The 7,206-nt window shown below is 56.3% G+C and overlaps 1 protein-coding gene across 3 annotated transcripts in view; it reads right to left on the reverse strand.

Annotated features, from left to right (window-relative positions):
- KCNAB2 (potassium voltage-gated channel subfamily A regulatory beta subunit 2) overlaps positions 1–7,095 on the reverse strand; it is a 38,521-nt gene extending 31,426 nt beyond the window's left edge. For 2 of the 3 annotated variants that reach the window (XM_026085681.1, XM_026085679.1), the window contains exons 1-2: positions 7,036–7,095; positions 6,489–6,722 (exon numbers count right to left, since the gene is read on the reverse strand). The gene's annotated coding sequence lies outside the window, so the exon portion shown is untranslated. Of the gene's footprint in view, positions 1–745; positions 1,185–6,488; positions 6,723–7,035 lie in introns of those variants that run through there. The other variant, XM_026085680.1, reaches the window with a different exon arrangement.
- Between the last annotated feature and the right edge of the window lie 111 nt (positions 7,096–7,206).

Consider the following 7,206-nt stretch of genomic DNA (forward strand, 5'->3'; position numbering starts at 1 on the left):
CGGCCGCGCACGGCGGCAGCAGCCAGAGGCTGAGCCGAGGGCTCTGCGGACCGGCGCGCTACAGAACCGTGGCGGAGCGAGGGCAGCAGGGGTTTCCATCTTTAAATCCTACCGCGTCCCTTTTATTATTAAGGGAAAAAAACCCAAGGTACCGCAGCRCAGAGCGAAGAGGGCTGCGCAGAACCGCAGGGTGACGCTCGCCCTCCGCGCAGCAGGGAGGCGGAGGGGACGATCGCAGCGGTCCCCCCCGGCGCCAGGATCTGTGAACATCCAAGAATAATACCAAAGCGCCTGAAGCGGTTCTGCATGGGCCAGCGAGCAAAACCTGCCCTGCACGGGAGACTGCTGGCTGGTTCTGATCTTAGCTATCGCTTGAGAGATTAAAGCAACAGCCACAAAAATAAACTCTGAAAACCCCTGAAACAGAAGCTGCAGCTCGCAGTGAAGAGCGGAGCAAGAGCAGGCTCGCACTGGCACCAGACCGGAGCACCCAGCTGGGGGACGGCRAGGACAACGCCAGCCTCAGCTCGGGGCCTGGGGCTCCCGGCCCTGCCGGGTGCTYGGCGTTGCACCGCTGCACCTCACAGCCACGTTTCGGGCGTCCCCGCAGCACTGAGGCGCTCGGCTGCCTTTAAACAGCCCATTTCACAGGCCGTGCGTGCCCGGGCCGGCACCACTCCCTGGGCTCCCCTCGGCCGCTAGCCCGCACGGCTCGCTAGCCCGGCCACCCCGTACCAGGGCTCACCTCCGACTGGCGTCCCGGCAAAACGAGCCCCGAGGGAGAGGACAGGCCCGGCCAGGGCAGCAGCGCTGCTCCCTTCCCTGCTCCGCGCGGGCTTGAGCGGCATGTGGGATTTCCGCTCCTCCGGCCCCGGCACGCCAACCTGCACTCGCCGCCTCCGCTTCCCCGCAGTGAAACGCTTGCACCACATTTCCTACGAGAGAGCCCGGCTCGCTTGGCGTCGGGTATTAAACTTGGGGACGGGAGTCACTTCTTTGGTCAAGGCCATCAAATGGGACAGCAGTTGCTCTTTCTTTGCACTAATAAGTAATTTCTGTTGTTCTCTTTCCTGCGTGAGTACCGAGGGCTCCTTGGGCGCGTTTCTCTTCCGAAGACATTTAAAACCGATCTGGCTGGCAGCGACTGCTACCTTCGAATTGGCTTTTGCCTTCTTGCCATCTTGGAGCGCTCCTCCCTCAAGCATGTGGCTTGGAAAAGAACGGAAAGACATCCGGATAATTAAAGCGCGCTTGTCCTCAGACACACAGTTACATTATATTACTGTAATAGCGGAGTGATAATAAAACTGATACTGCTGGAAGCTTGATTCAACATCAGAACCAGAGGCCAAGTGAACAGAAAGGGTCAGAATTTCAGAAGCACATAACTCTTGCAGCAGGCTTTTTTTTTTTTAGAAGGAAAACTCAGCACTTCTCCGAATCCATCAGGGGACTGAATAAACATGTAAGGCCATGCAGTATTAAGCGGATGCCACGAGCGCCCGAGCGGTGACGGGGCGCGGCGCAGGCGGCTTTCAGGAGGTGTGAGCACGCACTGGGTGACACACTGGTGCAGYGATACCTCCGGACTCGGGGGGAAGCTTGGCTCCCTCCTCTCGGCAGCTCGGGTTCACTGTGCTTTGCCCCGTCCCTCCGTCGCACATCCGCTGCGTCCCTGCAGGCTCAGCGTCCCAAACTGCGCTGGGGGGGACACCAAATCTGATGCCTGGCCAGGCAACATCAGGTGCAAAGGGCTGCAGCTGCTTTTCATAAAGCGGAGCAGGGACTGCAGGCAGGACACCTGAGCGAATCCTGTGCCAAGGATCCCACAAAGACCCGTCTCTGTACGGGAGACAAGGACAGAAGCTGCTGCACTTCTGAACCTCACGTACCACATGTTTATCTCCTCTGACGYAGCACAGCTTGCTATTTCCAAAGTGTATGTTAATTTAGGATTGCATTTCAGAAAATCAGGGAAAGACATTTGCTTATAGGATTCCTAAAATAGTCAGAAATTTAGCTTGCATGAGAATTTTGTTCTGGCTTTAATTGCATTTGCCTGATTAAAGAGTCTGTTTTCACGTACCAGAAGAGGATGGTACTTGAACAGCTGGTGCCCTTTCACTGGCTGGGGACAACGAATACAGTGCCCCACTTTGAAATCTTTTAGGACAAGCGAAGACCCACTTGTAAATACGTGTAGGGGTATTTCCAGGAGATTGGCCTCTTTTCTGCAGAAAGAGTTTGCAAGTGTGTTTTGGTATCTTCTGAGCTGCCTGCAGGTGCAAGCCTGGACAGCTGTGCCAGTGCCCACGAGGGCTCRAAGGAGGCGAGCGGGTGCAGCGCCTACGCCCAGCCGGGCCGCACCGCGCCGCCGGCACGCGCTCCAGCACCGCGCGACGTGCCGCGGCGCCGGCACAGCCTGCACCGCGCCACGGARCCAAAACCCGACCGCAGCGCCGTGCTGCTCGTCCCCGGGTGCGAACAGCCACCTGCAATCGCAGGCGCTATTAGCCCGAAAAAACTTACAGAGAAGTGCGAACATTTCTAAATCRGTGCTGGAGGCAACCTCGGGACTACAGTGAGTAATGCTGCTCGCAGCAAGGGTTCGTCTCAGGCTTATGCTCTGCATCTTTATGCAGGATCGGCAAGCTTTGCCCCTCGCTTACAGGCTGCTTGCTGAATATTCAGCTACAGGGACGCTGGCGCAGATGGAACGGGAAACACAGGCAGAGCCTGTCACAGCCCACGGCAGATCCTCAGCTACCACCCGATTTGTACATGTTGCGAAAACGTGTGGTTTTTGTCCTCTCTCCCTCCGTTACTTTCCCTCTGGTTTCTCCTCGCAGTCAATGGAGGGATGATGTCTCTAGGTGTCTCAGATCCCTACCTAACTCCATTTATCATTTTGCAACTCTCAGTTTCCTGTTTCATGCATCTAAACCTCAAGACTTTTAAAACTGCACATTCACCATTTGTTAAAAATCACTCGAAGGGCGAAAACCCCCCCAAAAACCCAGATATCAAGATTTAACAAAGGTGCTGAGTGTTGCAAACTCTCCCTCACCGAAGCAGCAAATATTTTCGATAGCAGAGAGCACACAACATGCGAGGAAGGAAAAAAGAAAACAAAAAAACCCATTTAAGAAGTGTTTTGCTAGCACCAGCACTGCAGCTTTGTTTCTCCAGCAAACTTTCAAAACCAGCAGGCTAAGCTATCACGCTTGGTTCATTCTGCTGTTGCTTTGCCACGTGTCCTACCCACAGGCCTGTGCACGGAGAGCTTGCAGATGACAGCAGGGCTGCCGAGTGCCCGGGCCTTGAGCACACCCTCGGCGGCTGGATGCACCCACCGGCGGCCCAGGCGGCCGGCCCAGCTCTACCTCCTTGAAAACATGGGTTTAAAACTCTGCCTGGGCCATGCGTGAATCAGACGGTGCTTGACGTGGTTGCAGAAATAGAGACAAGGTCCTTTCCTCCTTTTCCTCGTTCCTGGTTGAGGCTTGAGGCCCTCGGCCAGGAGCCGGGAGCGGGACAGGCTGCGTGGTGAGCGACCAGTGCTCCGCCGCCCTCCGCTCCCCTCTCTGTCGGAGACTCTCCCTCGCCTCCTGCGCCGAGTCCTGCGCAGCATTCCCCTGCCCTGCACGCTGTGCCCAGCGTATCACGCCCCTCTTAGCGGCTTCTCTCTCTCCTTAAAAGCAATGAATAAGTAAATACAGCAAACTCTGGTGCATCTTCCATTAGTGGCTGTGAGCAGAGGCATCTCTTGTTAACCAGCAGCAGAGTTATTGCTTGCCAGGAAGTTAAAACCTCTCTGGATGAAAGTTGCGGTGCGAACTGCTGACATCCATCTTCATCCAAGGCCCATGACGGAGCCGCCGATGCCCTTGTTCCTGGGCACAAGCACGTCCACCCTCCTCCTTCGCAATGGCAGGCGAAGCCAAGAGGCGAAGCCCTGGCGGTGGGGCCAGCAGAAGTGCTTCCTTCGGTACCGTGTCCAGCCAGGCCCTGCAGAAACGTGYGGGCTTTACTCTCCCAGGGCCCGCGTCCCTCCTTCCCCAGGGATGGGACCTCCCTCGGTCTAGCGAGACTCGAGCGCTTCTGTATTCAGGCACCGGCCACTGGCAGCCCGGACAGCATCCTTCAAGACACCTCCTCCCTCCGCACCCAGCGCAAGTTGACAGTGTTTATCAACAGAAGTGAAAATTCAGAAAACGAAAACTGCTTCCCCTTCCTGGTCACGCAGAGGCGTCGTGATGAGCGAAGCTAAGCAAGGACAGGGAAGCACTGGYGCCGGGGCACCCGCCGTCTTACAGGGGTGACCCACAGCGCAGGACTGCTGTTACAGCAACGTTTCCAAGAGGAGCTGACAATTTTAGGAGCCTGGTCTGACACACTGTCACACACAAAGTTTGAGGCAACCTGGTCTCAAGTTTGAGAGGGGCTCAAATGAGAAAACATCCGCAACTTTAGGGAACGTCTAAAAGAAAACCGAAAGGGGAACGCTCTTAGCGGTTTGATTTTACAAAAACCAGACAATTCTTTACAGCCTTTGAAAAAGGGTTACTCCTTTCAACTCAATATACATGCAGTCTCCTTCATTTAATGAAACCACTGTCTTCTATAAAAAAACACTTGCAAGGATTTTTCTCTCTTATTTGCACCAAGAAACTCGCTGTTTAAAAATAAATGACATAACGAACAATAAAACAAGGCAGTTATGCCATAAAGCATAAGTGAATCATGAAACACATGTGACAGGCTCTCGTACTTCCATTTAATTTGAATTCTCCGTTCAATGGCTAAATTGATCTGCTCTGATTTACAGGAACACGGAAGGAAAGGACGACRAGATCAGACTGAAGGAGCACTTTGGAGGAGGACATGGCCAGGAGGAGCTAATGGCTGTTCTGCAGCAATACTGCATTTAAACGGGATCCTCACCTCCAGCAGTTCGAGGGAAAAGTCACTGAAGTACAAGAAGAAAGTTACTTGCATCTGAAAGTTTCTAATTCCTATTGCTACAACCAACACCTGTAATTACAGAACAGGCACCTATAATTATAAAACACAGGAAATGTTTGAGAAAACTATTTTTATTTCTCTCCCTTCGGTTTGTTTGCTCTGCACATTTCACAGCACTTTGTCTTATCTCAGTTTCAGTGTCTTCCTCTCCCCTAATACAGTATCAAAGATTGACAGAAATGGGAAGAAGCATCTGAGCGTACAGGGGAACGAGCCAGGCACGCACAGAAAACAGAGCTCCGCAAAAACTCCTATTCTTGCTATTTACTTTTTAAAAAAGAAACGACAGCTGTGAAATGATACAAAACGTGCAATATGTCCAACAAACTTAAACAGAAGTTGCTCCTTTCTTCTAGAATTGCATCCTGCTGTTAAAAGCCTTTTGGAGAAGTGCAGAGCRCGACTCGGGGGACCTGAGCAGTCGCTGCACCTCTGCTGCCTTTCTGCAGGCTGTTACCCCCCCAAAGTGAGCAGATTTCAACCCAATCATACCTTTCCAATGCTCTTTGCTCACTTTTCACATGTACATGAATTTTAGGACCAGAAAATGCAATGTTTCTCCATTTCCTAGAGTATTGGCAACTGCAGCATCAGTCAACAGCTGTTCTGGGATCACCTACCTACATCTTTAGCCAAATTTACAGTGAAAAGACAGACCGTATGATCTGTCAAAAGAACTTTTGAAGCTGAGCTTCAGCAAAGCCCTCAGGAGCAGCTGGAACCATGTCGTACTTCTCGAGAACTGAACCCAAACTGCTGCTTGGGTTGGGGAGCCGAAGCGGGTTCTTGCAAAGCCTCACTACCATCACACACCATCGCATGCCTGATGCGTGGAGACATGCTGTGCCGGCTGACTGTACGTACGTCAGCAACCGTCATCAAATACCAGCAATAGCACGAGGAGCGAAAGGTAACACGTAAGTGCCGTGGCCTGCCTCCTCGCGCCGGCGGGCTCCTGAGCACCGCGCAGCCCGCGCCACGCGCCTCGGGGAGAGCAGCGCTGAGGCTCTCGCCGCACCCYGTGCTCCCGGCACCCAGCCCAGCGCCTTCCGCCCTTCCTCCGATTTGCTCGCCCAGCAGCCTCACAGCCGCGTGCCCGCTGAGCCGCAGGGCGCCAAGAGGCCCTGCCTCACGCCTCGCCGTCCTCAGGGATGCCAGTACGGGGCAAGAAGGACGACTGCGTTTGCAAATCTAAACTGTGCGTGCACGGACCTTGGTTAACCCACTCTGTGTTGTCCCTGCCTTAGTAGTACAAGGATGTCAAGAGATCCTGCCTGTGGAACAGGCAGGGTCTGTGCCTGCTCGTGCCCTCGTGCGGTGCCACGGCCTGGGAAGGAGCGACCTCCTTCCCGGGAAGCACGCCTCTCCTGGCGGCCTGGCACACTCTCGCTCGCAGAGAAACGGGCAGCAAATGCACCTTCCGCGTTTAAGCGGGAATTTTTTCCAATACGGACGGGACTCACCCTGCAGAGCATCAGCGAAGCTCGGCGTGTGCGGGCGGCGCTGGTGCGGCGCGGCAGGGGCATCGCCTGCGCCGAAGGCTGCCGGCTCCGGGCAGGTCGCCGTCTGCGGGCAGGCCGCCGAGGCGCGGCTGGCTCTGCGAGGACCCTCCGCTCGCCGCGGCTCCTCACGCGCGGGCCGGCTTCAGCACGACGCTGGCAAAGCGGCGCCTCGRGGCAGCGGGAGGCCAGAGCAGCCTGCGCAGGAACAGAAAGAAGGGTGAGACCGTCAAACGCGAGGAATTACCTTAACCCCGGGATCTAAGGACACCCGCAGCCACAGCCCGGCCGTTCCCGGGGCGAGGGCCTCGGTCCCACGGCACCACTCCCGCTCCTGCTCCCGCTCCGCCGTCGCGGACGCCGCGGTCGCTCCGTGCCGAGGGCGGCGGAGGCTCAGGAAACGCGCAGGGCCCCGCGCGGCCTCGCCCTCAGCCCTAACCGCACTCAAACCCCGAAGCCCCGCGCCGAGGGCCCCACACGGCCCGGCCCGGCCCGGCCCGGCCCACCTTACCGTTAGCTCTGCCCGCACCGAGGGCCGGTGCCGCCCGGTGCCGCCCGGTGCTGCCCGGCCCGGCTCGACGCTGCCCGCGCCCCTGAGAGGACTACGCGCTCCTGAGAGGACGCCGCGCCACGCCGCGCCGCGCCGCGCCACGCCCCTCGCCGCCCATTGGCTCCGCCGCCT

The sequence above is a fragment of the Apteryx rowi genome, unplaced genomic scaffold (assembly GCF_003343035.1).
Source record: "Apteryx rowi isolate R43461 unplaced genomic scaffold, aptRow1 scaffold_67, whole genome shotgun sequence".
NCBI lineage: Eukaryota > Metazoa > Chordata > Aves > Apterygiformes > Apterygidae > Apteryx > Apteryx rowi.